The 19614-nt window shown below is 43.2% G+C and overlaps 1 protein-coding gene across 2 annotated transcripts in view; it reads left to right on the top strand.

Moving 5' to 3' along the window:
- Positions 1 to 19614, top strand: part of sertad2b (SERTA domain containing 2b) — a 42835-nt gene that overhangs the window by 8813 nt on the left and 14408 nt on the right. The window contains exon 1 of one of the 2 annotated variants that reach the window (XM_030070199.1): positions 18033 to 18134. The exons of the other annotated variant lie outside the window; for it this stretch is intronic. The gene's annotated coding sequence lies outside the window, so the exon portion shown is untranslated. Of the gene's footprint in view, positions 1 to 18032; positions 18135 to 19614 lie in introns of those variants that run through there. 2 annotated transcript variants of the gene reach the window in all.

Raw genomic sequence — 19614 nt, forward strand, 5'->3', positions numbered from 1 at the left:
TAAAAAAAAAAAAACACACCGTGAAAACGAGAGAGAAAGAAAGAAATAAAGGATTAAGAGTCTTGATAAGCAATTATATTACAATATTAAAGGTTAACAATTCATCTGAACATGGTAAAGGTTAAAGGGCACCAGTGTTGCACATCGTCAATTAATGCACACCTTAATGATTTTAATCTCTGCTTCCTGTATGATGTATGTATTTATTTATTCATTCATTTATTCACCCACTCATCAACCCTATTTTTCTATTTATTATCATCAGACTGAAAGTGGCCAATTAGTATTGTATGAGTGTGCAATTTTACGTGTGTTGAAGTGATGAAGCTGCCGCAACAATGCGATTTCCTGCCAAGGATTAATAAAGTATCATTCATTCATTCATTCATTCATTCATTTTCTTATTTGTTATGATTGCAGTGATAGAACAAACCAATCACAAAGCAGCACTGCAGTACATTTCACTTCCTGCGGGCAGAGGTTTGTGTTAAGGCGGCGTGTGTGTGTGTGTGTGTGTGTGTGTGTGTGCTGAAAAGTGTGTGCCGTGCTGCAGCCGAGTCTTTTTTTTTTTTTTTTTTTTTTCTTCTTGCTGGGCCTGAAGCACAGCCACTTGACAGATTTGAGCCCCAGCGAGTGTTTGAGTGCTGAATGTGGGAGAGAGGGAGGCAGAGCCCAGATATTGGGATATTTGGCTCGCAGCCTCTGTATGATTATGGCGTAATGATTATACACTTTGTTGTACAGCGCTGCGTCAGCTTGGCCGCCGTTCAAGTGGCTCAGATCTGTGTCAATGGTGCAAAGTAGCATTTGGGGGAGATTACTGTTTGGGTCTGCGTGCTCAGTGACGACGTGTGCAAACGCCGTAATTTGGTGTTTGTGTGGAAGCGGAGGGGCCACACACACACACTCACACACACTGTTTAATATTTCACACGGTTGGACATGCATGCGTTTCTACACACACACACACACACACATGCACGCAGTTGAAATGCACACTGGAAATGAATCAGTATTCCTGTGTGTAGTGATGCTCTTCATTACTTTAAAGCTGCAGCAGATTATTTTAAATGTCGGCTAATCTATTGATTTTTTTTTTTTTTTTGGATTTACCGAGTAATCGTTTAGTGCGCAGTATAAAGTGTGAAAGTCTCATGTGATGTGATCAGAGCGCAAAGTGATGTCTTTGTTGGAGAGGGGAAAATCTCGCCCAGTTGTTTCCAGCGGCGTCCCTTGACCTCTGACCTCCAGCTGTGTGAATGAAAATGGGTTCTCTCCCCTTTGCAGACACGCCCACCTTCTGCTAATCCCATGCAGTTTGGGCCCCAAAGCCTGCAGTCCACATGTGTTCTTGTGGCCTGTTGTAAAATGGTGTGTGTGTGCAGACTGGGGCCTAAACAGTCTTGGAGCTGCATCAGTTGCTTTGACTGGAAAGCTGAGACTCTTGTGGATTCAAGGAGCCACATTTGATTCCTGTGTGATGATGTTGGCCCCCATAGCAGCCATTTCACTGCAGGCAGAGACTTTTGTCCAACTGGACGTCGCTGGAGAAAATGACCTCTAGTGACCTCTAGGAGAATCACAGCCTCATCAGACTTTACAGACACAAACTAGAGGAGGATTAAAAAAACTGAAATCACAATAAATCCTAGTATTGAATCGGCAACCGGGGATCATGATGGTACTGAATCGGGAGATAAACGTGTAGTGTCTTCAAATCTCTTCCTTATTCTGACCAGCAGGCAAAAAGTATTGATTAGTATTAAGTATTAATTTTTCCAAGCTATGAACAGAGAAAAGGAAGACAATCTTAGCATCTTCGTGAAGCTGGAATCAGGCAGTGTTTGGGGTTTTTTTTACGGTATAAATGACTATAACCATTAACAGGTTGCTGAAATTTTTGTCAAATAATTTTCTCTCAGTCCACTAACTAGGCTAATTAATCGACTCGGCGTTTTTAGCTGTGCACTGAATTTCCCCATCATGACGGCAAACTGCGCATGATATGTGTCTTACAGTCGTGGTGTTTATAGTGATTTATCGCCCTGTGTGTGTGTGTGTGCCTCTTTACTCTCATGTTTCTTGCGTGTTCAGATCTTCAGTAGTTACACACGAGCACCACAAGAGACTTAGGAATGTTATAACTCGCGACTATAAACACTGATAAACACTGAAATCATATATTATGTACAAATTTCAGCACAATATGTTAGTGATGAACTGTGTGTATGTGTATGTGTGTGTGTGTGTGTATGTTTATGGGTGTGTGTGTGTGTGTCTGGGAGGATGTGGCTAGTTTTCACGGCTCTAGGCTCATTCATTCGACTGCGGATTGTCCTGTTTAATAATTCATGTGCAGGACAGCGAACGCATCCCTCTGGTATGCACAGATCGTGTGTGTGTGTGTGTGTGTGTGTGTGTGTGTATGTGTGTGTGTGTGTGTGTGTATGTGTGTGTGTGTCTGGTCAGGTGTTTGTGTTTGTGGTGGCGTGTATTGCATTTCTCTGTGTTTACACGGGGAGCGGTGCGTTCACGTGCCAGCTTCACGGGTCGGATTTGGCGGCTTTAGCAGCGGCGTGAGGAGTTCTGTCCTTCGATTTATGAGGTTCTGTCGCTTTTCTCCACTGTTTCCATTCAGTGAGACTTTCTGCTTTTCCTGCACTGCATTTACCTGACAGCTTTAGTTTGTAGTCACTTTGCAGAGGTCGCTTTTCCATGCAGAACATCAGGTGTGCTGCATTGAAAACGCCTCTCGCAGGCTCATGCAGACGTTCTTCACCACACCGACTTTGACTTTTTGCTGCTGGACTTTCACTGCGGGGACGTTTTCGACAAGTCTGGGCTCAGTTCAGGCGATTCCTCCTCTTTTCCATTCTGTTTGCTGTTATTTTCCCCCCGAAGCCGCTCACATCCTCAGGTTTTCCATGTTGTGTTGTTTCCAGAAAAGCCCGCTCCGTTTCGCTCTCCCTGGATTTGTTTGTTTGAGCGGTTTTGGCTGAAAGTGCTTGGAAGTAAATCATTTTTCTTGCAGGTTTGGTTTGGCTGGCGGTCCCCGCGCCGAAGGAGAAAGTTAAACTAAATATTTAGCAGTCCGGTTTGTTTCTGTTCCCCTCCAGTCCGTCGCTCTGCGCTGACTGCTCCTCCTCCGATTCTGCAAAGATGAGTTGTATTTGGTGAGAAAACAAAAATGGCTGCCCCGCTTCACTCTGTCCTGTATTTGTGAATCTGCTGGGGAGCGAGTGATCACAGCAACAGAAAACAACAGAAATCTTTAAATAAGAATATGGCGAGTTGGGGCTTTACACATGATATTGCTGGCAGTTATAATACAAAAAAATACAGTGTGTGTGAATTAAACGTATGAAAAAAATGCAGTGATATAAACTGTAGTATCTGCAAAATACAGGCAGGTCAAAATACTGAGGCAAAAAATACATAAAAATGAATAAAAATACATAAAAAAAAACCCAAAAAAACATTACATTAAACACATTAATCTCTTTTTTGGAAACCAAAAAGAACATTTTTAAATATCAAAATAAATGCAAATATGAGAAATGAATATGTGAATTTATAAAATCCACACACATCTCTGGGCTCTGGATGCCATTCTCTCCGCCCACTATAGCCTCGATAGACCAGAATGCATTGCAGCCGCACGGCGTGCTCTGTTTTGAGTCTCGCTCGCTCGCTTTTTTTTTTTTTTTTTTTTTTTTTTATCTCGTCTGGAAAAAAAAACTTTGCTGTCACTATCAAATCGCTCGCTCCGCCTACGCATGAAGCGCTCAGCCCGAGGCAACAAGTCACCGGGGGAGCGTCAAAAGGCACTCTGGGAAACGCAGGAGAGCTCAAACCCAGGCAGAAGTAGACGAGGCGGGTTGAATGAAGTAAAAATTACGGCACTTCAAAATAAAATGCCTCCTGAATGCACTGATGATGAATGACACCGTCAGAGGATCCGAGGGGGGGGCGGGCTTTTATTTTTAGACTGTACACACCAACAGCAGCTACTCACCGTATTAAAACACAATCAGGCTCTGTCTTGCTGCTTGGTCGCATTTGTTTATGTGTGTGTGTGTGTGTGTGTGTGTGTGTGTGTGTGTGTGTGTGTGTGTGTGTGTGTGTGCAAGTCAAACACACACACTGCACTTCTTCACCGCTTTGTGACGGCTTCTGTTTTGGACCAACGTGTTCGTCTGTTATTCCCAAATATCCAAATATATGTGTGTGTGTGTGTGTGTGTGTGTGTGTGTGTGTGTGTGTGTGTGTGTGTGTGTGCATTTTGTGCCTGCCAAGTGGAGTGTGGACAAAGGACTGGGTGTCTGTCTGGACTGGGGTGCTGGGGAGGGGAGCAGGGGGTGATGGGTGATGGGTGGGGGTCTGGAGGGGACGGATCACACAGGCAGGCCGGCTGGCTGAATTTATAGATGTGAATTTGGGGGCAAAGTGTGTGTGTGTGTGTGTGTGTGTGTGTGTGTGTGTGTGTGCGCGTGTGCATGTAGTCATCTGCATATTTGTCTGCATGTGTCTGAGAACATGCATGTACTCGTCTGCTTGTGAATCTGTCTCTATGTGTGCGTGTGTGTGTGTGTGTGTGTGTGTGTGTGTGTGTGTGTACATATGCCTGTCTGTTTCTAGGCCTGTGTGTGTGTGTGTGTGTGTGTGTGTGTGTGTGTGTGTGTGTGTGTTCCTTTGTTTTGTTCTGGGTTGCTGGGTGATGGGACCAGCTGGGAGGGCTGAAACCATTCACTTCCCTTCTGCTACCCTGAAGGCAGCCAGCAGGGAGGGAGGGAAGAGAGAGAGAGAGAGAGAAAGAGAGGCAGAGAGAGAAAGAGAGGAAGAGAGATACAGGAGGAAAAGGAGGAGAGGATTCGCGCTGCTCTATATCCCAACGCAAAGAGAGACAGAGAGAGAGAGAGAGAGACGGGGAAAAAAACAGAAAGAGACGGAGAGCGAGGAAGTTTTGAACGCAGCTTCGACTGAATGAAGAGATTCATGAAGCGAGAGAGAGAGAGAGAGAGAGAGAGAGAGCGAGGGAGGGAGGGAGGGAGGGAGGGAGGAGGGAGAGAGGGTGACGGAGGTGTAGACGGAGGGAAAGTGTGTCAGGCCGAGTCGTGATAGAGCAAGCCGAGCTGACTCAGCCAGTCTGGTCTGGCGTAGGAGGGCAGCAGCAGGGGGAGTAATGGAGTCCTCTGAATGGAATGAGATTACAGTAATCTGATTACAGCAGAAAGACAGGAATTGTATGCAGTTGGAGCGATTGGGGGGGGGGAAGAGAATACATCTGCATATAAGAGGATTACAGTTATCTCATTACTGCAAAAACAGAAAGAAAGAGACAAAGAAAGTGAGAGAAACTCCTCAGTAATGGAGAGCCAGATTACAGTAATCTGATTACAGCCAAACTGGTAACGAGCCATTTACATTCATAGAAAAATCACGATTGCCTGTGATTGGATTATAAATAAATAGTCTAATTACATCATAAACTAGTAATGGTACTTTGTCACAGTAATCCCATTACAGCTGTACTCGGTTACTACAGTAAAACTCCTTAGCTGCAATCTAAAACATAATTTATCAGGTAATTATTAGAATATTGTCATTATTTTAATATTATAAGAAATGGATTTAAACTCGAGGTGTGGCTGAAAGGAAAAGGTTGATTTGATTGTTGTTGATGATGATGGTGCTGAAAGGAAAGTTTACAAATTAGACGACATTTCCCATAAAAATCCAAATAAAAATCCAAATTTCCTGGGATTATTCCTCCGTTCATCTCATCACAGACTTATCGAAACCACATTCATAATTTAGCAAAATCTCAACTGGGGAGACTGTGTGTGTATGACAAGATCAGACCGTATCTCACCCGTTCTGCCTCACACACACACACACACACACACACATGCTCTCACTCTTTCATACCACTGAACCAACAGGAAGACTTGTACAGGCGTTTTTACACGCTTGTTCCTGATTGGCTCGCTCACCGCTTTGCAGCAACCAACATTTACATGCAAAACCATCATGAGCATTATTTTGATCATGTGTCACGGTGATATCAGTGTGATATCGATCCCGTTTATTGATCACAGTGAAATCAGTCATCTGTTATGCATCACATTTTGTTCATTTATTCTTCTTTTCCATCTTCTGAGAGATGAAAACCTGACATCTCCTACCAGCTCCTGTTTTCAGGACTTGATAAGTTAGGATATCCTGCAGGAGTGTTTCCCAACCTGTGGTTTGTGGACCCTCAGGGAGCCTTGAGAGACTTTAGGGTCTCTTCAGCAGACGTTGTTGTTACTATTTCACTCATCAGAAAGACGCAAAAAAAAAGAGTGTTTCAAGGTGCGCTATGAAAAACTGCACTGAAGTGAAGAGAAAAAGCCAGGGCTGGCCCCTGAAAGCCCATGAGTCGTGTTTAACCCTCCTGTTATGTTCAAATTTACGAACATCAATTGTTTGGGGTCAATTTGACCTCAGCAGTTTAAACCTCCACAAAATTATTGTTAAAATTGTTACCAAAGTTTATGTGTCAGGTACTTTATGTTTCTTTGTTGACGACCTAAATAGCCCTTTAAATAAAGCATAACTCCTCCCACCTCCACTTACACATCCAGTATTCCTGTTACGCCACTATGGAAAAATATGCAAATCACCATAAAATCTCACTGATTGACCTAAAATTGGAAAGAAATATTAATTTTTGGTGTTTTAATGGCTTTATATTATTTCTAAGTACAGATTTTTGTTATTTATAACCAATGTGTTACAAAGTGTGTACAGGACATTGAAAACATTAAGAAAACTCATTAAATATGAAGCAAAAAAATGATGTTAATCATTTTTTTAGAGACGTTAAACATTGACTGGGGTCAAATTGACTCCAAACATAATTGGAGGGTTAATTAATTTATTTATTTGTATTCTTGATAATTACTAGGCATTGCAGTATGACAATGAAACAGGACACATTCTCTTAAAAATGCACCGGGAGTACATCGCAACGGGGAATGGAAAAATGTGGTGTTGTAGAACTGGTAGACATGCATTTACTTGTATTACCTAACTGAGAGTTGATTCGTCGTATTGTGAGTCAGGAAATTCGATGGTTGAATGTGCATGAGACCCTCTGGACGGTTGTTACACTTTTTTTTTTTTGCCGCTCGAATCCAAACAACAGAAGTCGAACTGGAGCAGAACGGACTCTCCCATTCGAATCAGCATCCAGCAGCAGGACGATCGGAGCGGCGGCCATTTTTATGCATGTCGTTGTAAAGAGCTGAGGGCCGTGCGTGTGACTTGTGTTGACATCACAGGACGTTGCAGTGCATGTTGGGGTTTGTAGTATCCATGTTGTTGATGCGATGAACCCCAACCCTTTGGAACCGGGCCGGTATTAATAGAAAATGAGAAGCCACCTCACGGGCCGGATGTAATTGTGCCAAGGGCCTGATTTGGCCCGCGGGCCTTGAGTTTGACAGGGTCTAATCAGTCGTCCTTTTAATCAGCCACCAATTTTGTGTAGTATCGCTTAAGGATGTTGACTCACAGGAAGGTTAGTGGTGTCCAAAGTGGGGTCTTGGGGCTCCAGGGGGTCCTTACAGAGCAAAATTTAGAAAAATTCAAACTATTATTATTTCACCCACTAGGCACTGATACAGCACAAGTGGAAAATCAGTTTGAACTGGTTTCACTCCCCCCGCTCTAGTTAGCTCCCACCCACAGTGCAGACAGTTATCTAACTCGGTGCTAAGCCATATCCACCAAAAAATGTCTCAGTGCGGTTGCCTTGTAAGGTAAAGTCCTATCAAACCGGGGTCCATCCTCTAATCCGGATCTATCTGAGGTTCCTTGGCAGGGAAAGTTTGCGACCCTCTGCTGTGCTCCCTCATCAGACTTACCTCTGATCAACTTTTTTTTTTTTTTTTTTTTCAAAACGTCAGGCTTTTTTTTCCTGTTTTTTCGCCCATCACTTCCTGCTTTTTTTGTGCACTGTTCTGATTACACGCTCGATAAAGAGGAGCGAAAATCAGCAGCGGAGGGGAAAACGGCTCCCAGTGGGTGTTGTGGTTGGAAAGCAGCGGAGTGTCGGTGAAGTGAAGCTGTTAGTGTAACAGATAACCGGTTCACCAGCTAAACTGCAGTGGCTGGCTGTGTGTGTGTGTGTGTGTGTGTGTGTGAGTGTGTGAGAGGCTGAAGCGCGGCGGCTGCTTCCTTGTGAGTCAGCTCGGTTTCTCTGTAAGATTAATGACCTTCCTGTTTTCCAGCTACAGAATCTCTCCAACGCAGTCGTTTCTCTGCAGCTCAGTTTTACTTAAAGTGCAGTTTGAAAACGCTGCAGAATTTACAGTTTGGAGGCCGGACGGTCTGTCTCACACACACACACACACACACACACACACACACACACACACACTGTACTCACAACACAGATCAGTGTGGGTAACCAGCAGGGAAACCAAACCAGCCTCTACCATTACTATTAGGCCTTGTAGTACTACTGCTACTATTTTTACTTTGATTATTACTAGTAATCCTACTACTACTACTTCTACCACTACTACTACTACTGCTAGTAATACTGCTACTTGTAATAGTACTACTACTACTACTACTACTATTACCATCACTAGTAATACTGCTACTATTATTACTACTATTACTACCAGTAATACTATAACTACTAATACCACTACCACTACTGCTAGGAAGACTGCTACTTGTAATGCTACTACTACTACTACTGCTACCACTACTACTATTACTAGTAATAGTAGTGTTGCTACTATTATTACTACTATTATTACTAGTAATATCACTGTTACCACCACCACTACTACTGCTACTACCTCTACTGCAACTGCTAGTACTGCTAGTAATACTGCTACAATTATTTCTACTATTACTACTAGTAATACTACTACTGCTACTACTACTGCTACTATTACAATATACTCATTATAGTACCACTATTACCACTGTTACTATTAATATTACCACTAGTGGTACTGCTGCTACTACTACTATTACCACCATTACTACTACTACTAATACTCTTTTAATAACTGTGCACAGTATTTTTTTTTTTGCTGCACTTTATTATATTTATCAAACTTAATACCACTCTAACGATTGTTGCTGCTACAAGAATTGCTGCTAAACTAAATTTCATTGTGTTTTATACAACGATAATAAAGCTTCTTCATAATACAGCCACTATTACTACTATTAGCACTATTACTACTGCTGCTACTATGACCACTATTACTACTATTACCACTACAACTACTGCTGCTACTATGACCACTATTACTACTACCTGTAATACTACTACTATTACTACAAGTAACACAACGACTACTACTACTACTCTTTATCCTCCTCCTCCTTCTACTGCTGCTAATTGCATTACTACTATAACTGCTATCAATACTAATACTGTGTGTATTACTAATACTAATACTTCCAGAATTTCCCTGGTTGGGATCAATAAAGTATATCTATCTATCTATCTATCTATCTATCTATCTAATACTAATATTTAAACTACTACTACTGCTGCTGCTACAAGTGCATCTACTACTACCATTACTGCAATTCCACTTGCTATTACTAATACCTCTTCATCTCTACTACATGTACTGCTACTCCTACTGCAGTACACACACACACACACACACACACACACACACACACACACACACACACTGCGTACGGATCAGATCTGTGACTCGAGCTGCACAAAAATCCACTTTTCTGGCAGCGGCCCGTTGCTGATTGTGGGAACTGAATTCTCCGGCGTCAATGTGTTTTTGTTGAGTTTTCCCGGCGGACAGAGGTATCTGTGTCCCATCTACTGCGAGACTATTGGTGAGCCGTCCCACTGGAATGTGTCACACTCACCAGTTTGCTATGGATGGATACACACACACACACACGCAGTGAAGGGTTAGGGTAAACTTTTACACACAGCCCAAGGCCAGAAGCTATTAAAACATTTAGTAAGTTTTAGTGAGAGCACAGTCACGCTTATTAAAGTGTCTGATATGCGTTTACTGGCTTTCCTATGACTTCACACAGCAGTTCTCTATTTTCTGAAGTGTGCTGAAATTAAATAGATATTAATACTTAGATACTAAATGACTTCAAAGGAAGTAATTCATCGTTTCATGAGGGTTTGTTGCCGGTTTTTCTTTTAAATGGCTTTTGTGATATTGTTTCTGATGAACAGTCTTTCTAGTGAAGTGAGGGACAGAAAAATAATTCATCTTGTATGTCATGGAACAAGGAAAAAAAAAGAATGAACGCAAATGAAAGAGAGAGAGAGAGAGACAGAGAGAGAAAGAGAACAACAACTTTTTCCTGTAAGTCACCTGACACTGGAGGCGTCACACAGACATGAGTAAACACACCCCTCTCTCTCTCTCTCTCTCTCTCTCTCTCTCTCTCTCTCACTCTCTCACACACGCCCACACACTCTCTTGCACGCACACACACACACACACACACACTCTGTGCCTCTTGTCAAAGTGCAGGCTCCTGTTCTTGCAAGATGAAAAGTTTTGTCGGAGCAGTTTTCTGTCTCCCTTCCCTGCGTCCTGGAAAGTTTACACCCTTAAAAAGGAGGGTTCTTCAACGGTTCTTTGGTCGTGTTTCCTTAAAGAACCAAAACTAAAAAAAACAAACAAACAAAAAAACAACTCTGATTACTTAAAACAAGACACAAAAACGTGCTTGGTGCTACATTTGGAGCAATTTTTTTAGTTTCTTAATTGATTCTTTCCAATGTAGAACCACCGGAGAACCGTTCTGAAATGGCTCTTTAGCAGCAAAATGGGTTCTGCGGCGGTACAAGACTAAAGAATTCATTTCTGATACTTCTCGTTTACAAAATGGGGTCTGGGGGCCCGCAAGGTCCTTGAATGGCTTCCAGGGGGCCCTCTGTAAAATGAGAGCAGTTTATTTCACAATGGTTCCATTCACCTGAGACTGATACAAAACATTTTTTAAAAGTGTATGATTTTTTTTTTTATTATTATTTTAAACTCATGTTTTAATCTCACCACAGTGTTAAAGTATGGCACCAAAACTATTTAATGCTTCCGAGGAACCAAAATATCTTTTCATATCAGGGTCCAGAGGGCAAAATAATCTCCAGTGGGCATCTGTGGCTCACTGAGAGTCAACATGAGGGTTTGAATTTCGATTTACATACTTTACATGCTCCTCATTTATGCATTCACATTATAGATTTACATTGCAAGTGTACCGCCTGCAAGTAACTAATTCCATTTACTCACATTACTGTAATTCTGTAACGGAGTCGCTTTTTACTGCACATTTTTTAAAATGTCAGTCATTTTACTTGATTACATTTTTGCTCGAGTTTTGTCCTTCTACATTTCAAATCATTACAGAGGATGAATAATCAATGACAGATTGAACCTTTCACAATAAAAGCCCAGTCAGCAAAGATGAGAAGAGGAACCTGCTTCTACTTTGTTGCCTCTACTTTTTGTCATTTTCCAAATTTAACAATAAAAGCCGCACCATGAAAAACTGCATCAAAAATATGGAATGAGTGTGGACGATGAGAGCCGTGCAGACTGAACCATCACGGGATGTGCTGATTCCACATTTTGTCATTTGAGTCTACAGGGTCCTCACTTCAGTTTGAGTGTAATGCCCCTTTAAAAGCATGCAGTGTGCAGCGTGTTCTCTCCTCCTTTTCTAACTGCATGGAAAAGATCCCAGCGAACACAGTTACTGTTTGGAAAAAGGAGCTCAGTCACTTTTACTGCCAGGACATTTGAAATGAGACACTTTGGACTTTTACTGCAGGACATTTTTACTGCACTACTTCTACTTCTACTGCAGTCAGATACGAGCAGAGGAACAGTACTTCTACTTCTACTGCAGTCACATACCAGCAGAGGAACAGTACTTCTACTTCTACTGCAGTCACATACCAGCAGAGGAACAGTAGTTCTACTTCTACTGCAGTCATATACCAGCAGAGGAACAGTACTTCTACTTCTACTGCAGTCACATACCAGCAGAGGGACAGTACTTCTTCTTGAGTAGTAGTTTGTTAGTACTCTTTCCACCTCAGAGTTTGAGGATGTCGTATGAATTTGTGTGACGATGGGATCTATTTCTTTTACCAAACCGTAAACCGGAGCGTTTCCTCAGATGAAACAGATTGGTGTTGGTATCGGCGGCTGATCCCAAACCGCCCGGCGCTCCTCGTCCTCCGCTGTGTTTACGTCACTGCGTTCGGCGTGACGCTCCTGATCTGGGAGGCTTCCAGAGACACATCCACTCGATATTTGTAGCTCACCAGCCTTACCGGAGGAGTTAGAGCGAGTCCAGGCGGCATGAATTCATTTTTTTTATTTATTTATTTATTTTTTTGGGAGAATATTTGGCTGAAATGGCAGCTCGGCAGGAGGCTGCTGACTCGCCTCGCTCAGCCGTACTTCCCCTTTTTGAAGTGCGTGAGTGGAGGCACTTAGGAGCTGTTTGAAGTCTCAATGAAACGAGAAGAAAGAAAGATGGGGAGGGGGCACTTCCCACACCGGCACACACTCTGTGTCCAGCTGCACTGTGTGTGTGTGTGTGTGTGTGTGTGTGTGTGTGTGTGAGTGAGAGAGAGAGACAATACTTGCATAAATCTACTTAGATGAAAAGAAAATACAAAATAAGGCCGTAATACATGAAATTGTGGCTGTGTGTGTGTGTGTGTGTGTGTGTGTGTGTGCTTGGGGAAGAACAGAAGGGGGGCTGAGGGGAGAGGGATGGAGGGAAGATGGACAAGGGGACTGAGAGAGAATGGGAAAGAGACAAAGAGGGAGAACAGAAGAGAGAGACAAAGGGAGAGAGAGAGGGGAAAGAAGGCAGATGGGTGATCTGATGTGTTGCCCTTCCCTTCTCTCTCTCTCTCTCTCTCTCTCTCTCTCTCTCTCTCTCTCTCTCTCTCTCTCACTCTCTCTCTCTCCGTGCCACACCCATGCATAATAGTATTAATAATATTCCCTGGTTCTCTTCACACACTCCCCCAAAAATCTGCCAACACACATGGCCAGATTTCACTGTTTACCTATTTATATGACTCTCTATTTTAGGCAGGTTGGTATTTCTGCTGTTAGATGTATAAAAAAAATATGACGCCAATTTGGATGCATTTGTTTTTTTTGTTTTTTTTTTTCAGTTAAATTGAAATGTTACCCTTTATAGTCTTTATGTGTTCAAAACCCGAAAATCAGACGTCGCTTGCGACTCTTCGGGTTTTTGGCGATGCGACGTTTCCACAGAGCAGAAGGCACTGACTTTTACGTTCTCTCAAACACGTTGTCACTCTGCAAATAAAACTACAGGGCAGTGCATGCTTGTGTGTGTGTGTGTGTGTGTGTGTGTGTGTGTTAGATGCTTATGCAGCACATAGGAGTCTGCATGCTTTTCTCAACAAGCAAAGTCTGACACTGCAACAAAGAGAGAACAGGCATGTTATCTGGCTCATTTAGAATAGAATAGAATAGAATGACTTTATGGTCCAGATGAACACGCTCTCTGAAAATGATGTAACGTGGGGCAGCGGTTCTCAACTTGGGGGTCGGGACCCCTCGTGGGGTCGTGAGATCATTTCTTGGTGGTCACAAGATGATTGCTACATATGGCGAAGAAAAAAAGTTTTAACATTTTTAAAAAAATCTCACGTACCCCCTGCAGAACCCCCGTCTGAAAACCACTGCTCTACACAACAGCACCATCTAGCGCCGATCGGGCTCACTGCTGTTTTAAGGTCAGAAGTTTAAGGAACAGGTTTGCTCTTCGAAGATGGAAATCTTAAAAATATTTTACTTTTTACATGATTTCATTTTGCTTTTTTCTCCTCGCATATATTTCATTTATATGACAATAGAGCGTGTGTGTGTGTATGTGCATGTGCATGCGTGTGTGTGTGTGTGTGCGCAGTGATTATAAATAGAATGTTTCAGTTGGAGTCTAATATCAGCACAACTAATATTTTTTTTAATTTTTAAAAAATCTCACGTACCCCCTGCAGTACCCCAGCGTGCCCCTAGGGGTACGCGCACCCCCATTTGAGAACCACTGCACTAGAGGCTGTAATCTCAGTTTAACACCACAGAAGCAAGGTAATGTGAGCTGGCACACATTTAAATAGCTGAGTAAAAATGTCACGTATGTTAGCTGCAACTAATACGACAACAACATATACATGCCTGTTTCAAAATAAAAGCCTGTCTCTAATAAAGGCTGGGTGCATTACGCTGCTGAAACAAATACACGCCCGGGCTATTACTGGAAGTTTCTGAGCTCATATATTTCATTGATATGAAAATAGTGCCTGTGTGTGTGTGTGTGTGTGTGTGTGTGTGTGTGTGTGTGTGCAGTGATTATAATCGGAGTGTGACGGCGGGAGTCTAATTCGGGCGATAGTCATCACCCTGTGAGTTGCCACCCGAAGGTGCAACACGGTGACGGATGGAAGCAACACGTAGCCTCACGTCCCGGGCCGGGGTGACGAGCGGGGCCGTGAGTCAGGCTCACACTCATACACACACCCAGTGACACACACACACACACACATACTGATAGCAGTAGCATGATCCCTTTGCTGTCCTTTGAACGGCTTGTAAACTCCACGTTCGTGTCTGGTCCAGATGATTATGTAATGTTATGATTGTGCTGCGAAGGGAAGCGACCGATCACGCCTGCATGGCTTGAACATATGAAATCTGCTTTGTCGGGCTTGAAAACGTACATTTTGCATCGGGCTTGTTTCCGATGCTGTGTTGATAAAGCGGCATGAAAAAAATGAAAATGAATGGACAGACTGAGATGTAGTGAGAGGAAGAGAGAGAGAGCAACAGCGTCAGAGAGAAAGAGAGAGAGAGAGAGGGAGGGAAAATGAGGATAAAGCGAGAGTGAGAAGACGAGGGAGATAAACAGGCACGTTTTCACAGAGAGAGAGAGAGAGAAAGCAAAGGGGGCAAACAGAAGAAGAGCGAGGGAGAAAGACACAGAGAAAGAGAGAGGGAGAGAGAGAGGGACAGGGAGGGAGGGATGTTGTGGGTGCAGCTCTCCACTCGGTGTTGCTATGGCCCTGCCCTCCCTGCTCACTGAGCCATTTCCTGTTTTTGACCTGAAATCTTTATTTAGAGCCATCCCTCCTCTCTGCTCGGCATTCATGACTCAACTCACAGTCCTGAGAGATGAACACACTCGGCTATAATCAAATCGTCGTCCGCCGGCCGTGGCTGGCGGGGACCGGGGCGTCCGCGGGTCCGGGAAAACTCTCCGGTTGTGTAAATATTAGCCCTTAAAAGTCATGAAACAAGTCCGGAGCTCCTCATGTCACCTGCTCATTTTTCATCGGATTTCGTTGCAAACCTGTCAGTTTCCGGAAGCGAGCGCTGCCTTTATACCGACCTGCTGCACTTACCTGCCGGGGGAATGAGCAGCTCACTTTCTGCTGAGCTGTCACGCTCACCTGTAGAGACAAACCCAAGTGACCCGTCCCAAACTGGGAGGAAAAACGTCCCGGTTAGAGTTATTCGTGCAGCAGTCGCTGTCTGACCTGAAGGAAACTGGTGGAATAACAGTCATCGAGTTCCTGCCTAAGACTGACCTCTGACCCGGACCAGATACACAGAACTAACCTGCCATGTTGATCTAAATAAGAAAAAGACGATTTGTCCAAAAATAATACATTCACGTAAACCTAAAAGCCTTAGAAAAAAAAAAAAACCTTACAATTTCACCCTCTCATTCCAAAATTACAGTAAACACATTCATAATGTTGAGCATTCAACACTTTTTTTTTCATGCAACATTCACCTGACAGCTTGACTTTTCTGTACAGAGGCTCTCTGTGTCCACGCCCTCCAGCCTAATGCAGCTCTAATACAACACTGATGTATGCCATAATGAGCAATGGCTGTTAATGTGGGTTACTAGAGCAGTGGTTCTCCAATTTTTTTCATTAAAATGTACCGCCTTTTTACCAAATTATTTTTTCAGCCAAGTTCTCCCTGATGAGTGCAAAAACGAGAAAAAAAAGGCAGAAAAAAAAAGCTGTATCGCTGCTACATTTCAACCATTAATCCATTTTCTAACTGATGCTTCTGATTATGTTGTGATTGAAGCTGCTGACAGTAAATACTTTGTACTGGTATCCACTATCTGTAACTTTGACTATTTTCATGCCAAAACCCCTCAAATAACTCCATGTTTTCTGCCAAAAAAAAAAAAAAAGTTTCAGTGAAAAAAACGTTGACGTGGAAAAGCCTCTAAAGCAGCATTTAGACCCAGAAAACAGTGGAAAAACAGCATCAATTTAAGACAAAAATCCTGCGTATTATGAAAAACACGAGTAGGACATGCATTATTAAAGCACCAGTCTATACCTGCAGCACAGCGCCCCCTATAGAAACATTTAACACACAACTGCGGGCTTCGTTTCTGCTTTAATTGGACATTTTTCAATCTAATATGAGTTTTATACTTTGACTCTGCAGTGTAAATGGCTTTTTTTTATATGTTGTTAATGTTTAATGAATTAGCATAATGCTTACATATAGTGTGTGTGTGTGTGTGTGTGTGTGTGAAATGTGTTGAATCAGTGTTTAGGGAGAGAGAGAGAGAGAGAGAGAGAGAGAGAGAGAGAGAGCCTAAGTAGTTAAAGGGAGAATGTGACAGAACATACTCTGTATCTGTGTGTGTGTGTGTGTGTGTGTGTGTGTGTGTGTGTGTGTGTGTGTGTGTGTTCGGGTGTGCGTGCGTGCGTGCGTGGGCGGGGCAAACTTGTCAACGTCACTTCTCGGGGCAGCTGCTCGATTTCAGCTTCTCCTGCTGCGTTCAGGTACCGCTCGTAAACTCCACTGTCCTCCGTTTGAGGAAGTTTTGACGCTCTCTCCCCGCACAGTCACGTGCTTTTTGGTTGGAAATCATAACAAAACTGATCCTGTGACGGAAGTGGTTGTATAGTGGCTTTTTTTTTACTTCAGAAATCAAGTGGCGCGAGGCGTCTTTGTGGTGCCTCTGTGAGATGAAGAGGAAGAAGCTCGGTTTAGTGAACGTATTAGTTGAAAAATGTTGTACACGTTGCTGAAGTGTAGGCTAAACAAACTCTAAGCAAAATACTACCAGCAGCTGTTCTTATAATAGACTAATAATAGGAGCAAGAACCTATAAAGGGCCTGATAAAGTGCATCACTTTACTTTCCACTGTCACGTAACAGTTTCCATGCTCTTTGAGAAACGTCACGTCTGTGCAGCTCGTCACTGTAAAATCAGATTTCCCATCCACGTCAGTGCAAATTTTTCAACTATGAAAGAGATTCAAGGTCAAGTAAAAGGTGCCACATTCAAGAAAATTAATAATAATAAAAATAATCAAAATAAAACCACATGATGGAGACAGTGAGGATGAGCATTTCCTCTAAGGTGACAGTTTGCTGACTTTCCCCAAATAAATGATCACGCCGACTGAGAAATTTAGACATATGAGCAGACTTTTAAAATCCTAAGTAAAGATGGTATTTACAGAAGCATAATCCATTCACTTATGAAAAAAAAAATCTGCCTTGTTTTTCTGAGTTGATGAAATAATTATCTCAGAATCCTAAGACAGCTGGCTCGTCTTCCATTAAACCTTTCACAGAATTTTGAGATAATTATCTAATCAGTTCATAAAAACAAGGCACTTCTTCCTTCCTCTGAATTTATTACAACCTAATTATCTCATTATTGCTAATTATCTAATTAACTCAGAAAAACAAGGGCGATTTTTTCCCCCCTTCAGCAAAGACATGTTTGGTAGAAATGATAGATGGAAGCACCTCGCCATGTGTCAGTGAATCCCCCATCACCTGACCGCCCAACTCGTAGTCGCTCTTGAAGGCTCAGCGCGTTAACAGCGACATTTCCGACGGCGCCTGAAGGCAGCAGCGTTCATATCAGCGCAGGCAGTTTCTCCTCCTATCAGCGCCATTGTGTGACAGAGTCTCCGGGACCGAGGCAGCCTCGTATTTCTGTGGCGGACAGGACTTGTTTTATTTCTCCTCATGTTTCTCCTTGGGACTCCGGCGGATCTCGATGTGGTAAGGAGACATTTGGGTGTGCGGGGCGGCGGGGAGCCGAGCCGAGCCGAGCCGAGCCGGCCGAGCTTACGGACGCACGGACGGCACGGCAACGCAGCGCCTCTGTGCCGAGCAGGAGCGGCGCGGTGAAGCCTGCGGGGTTTCACCGGAGCCCGGCTGAGGGAGCGTCCAGGGTTTGGCTGGAGAAAAAAAAAAAAAAAAAAAAAAAAAAAAGTTTTATTATTTATTTATTAAATCGATGAGATCTGTCGATACATGTCCCAGTTCTGCTTCCAATCCGCGTCTGTCTCTGCCGAAAAGTCGCTCCGACGCTCCGGCACCAAGTCACTTTTCAGGTTGTCACTATAAAGGGGAAAAAAGTCTGCCAGTCAAAACTTTTTCATAGCAAAAAAATAAACAAATGCACTGTTAGAACGGACCATTCTGTAAAACGAGCAAACAGAAGGAGCGGTGAAATGAGAGGAATTTCACTTGCATGTTTCAGAAAATGACCAGAAATAGGTCAAGAGGTGTGTGTGTGTGTGTGTGTGTGTGTGTGTGTGTGCGTGTAAATGGCATTCATTGGAAATACATTGGGTGTACCCTGACATTATACATGTATTTGTGGATGTATGTATGGCATAGAGAACATAAGACAAAAAGTACCTCCAGTGCTCATAATCTATTTCCAACGAATAACATCTACATGTACAAGTGTGTTGTACACATATTTTAATACTCGTTTTTAGTGAGAAAACACACTGAGGTGAGGAAGTAGTGTTTTTTTTTTTTGGTTTTTTTTTCGTGGAGTTGATTTGGTTCGCTGTGTTTGGGACAGTTGTGTTGAAGAAGAAGGAGAAGGGCCTCAGTCTGGTGGCGAGCTGCACCACAACACACCTTCACCCCACCTCCTCCTGCACTTTTCCTTTCTCCTGACCTCTGACCCTGCAGCTCAGGTCAGGGCGTCCCACACCCCCTCGGACCCCTTCGATCTGAAAGGATGTGGTCCCAGTGAAGCCCTGGCTGAGGCAGATGTCTAGTCAGAGTTATATAACTGTCTTTACTGTAGGTGGGGTGATAAGCACGGCGAGGAAAAGGAAACTCAGAATGAGCAACAGTCACTAGAGTGAGGTAAACACCGTGAAGGTATTCCTCGTGTTTGCTGCGTTTGGGGCCCGCTCGGGACACTTTCAAGGTCCCCCGGAGGTCCCCAGACCTCAGCTTGGGAACCTCTAGCTCAGACCTCAAGGTGGTCAAGTGAAACAAAGACGGTTTAATTTACGAGAACCTAATCGATTGAGAGCACAGAATGTGGGAATGGCAAAAATACAAATTTTTATTTTCAGATCTGAGGAAAGCAGATCAGCAGAAATCTCAGGTCGGCCCCCTGCAACAAAATCCAGTGAAGCTCCTCGGGTTAACACACACTGCACCTCAGCCTGAACAGGAGACATTTACATGAAGAAGTCGGGGAACCGCTGTGTGAAGTCGCACCAAAAAT

This window comes from Myripristis murdjan, chromosome 15 (assembly GCF_902150065.1).
Source record: "Myripristis murdjan chromosome 15, fMyrMur1.1, whole genome shotgun sequence".
Taxonomy (NCBI): domain Eukaryota; kingdom Metazoa; phylum Chordata; class Actinopteri; order Holocentriformes; family Holocentridae; genus Myripristis; species Myripristis murdjan.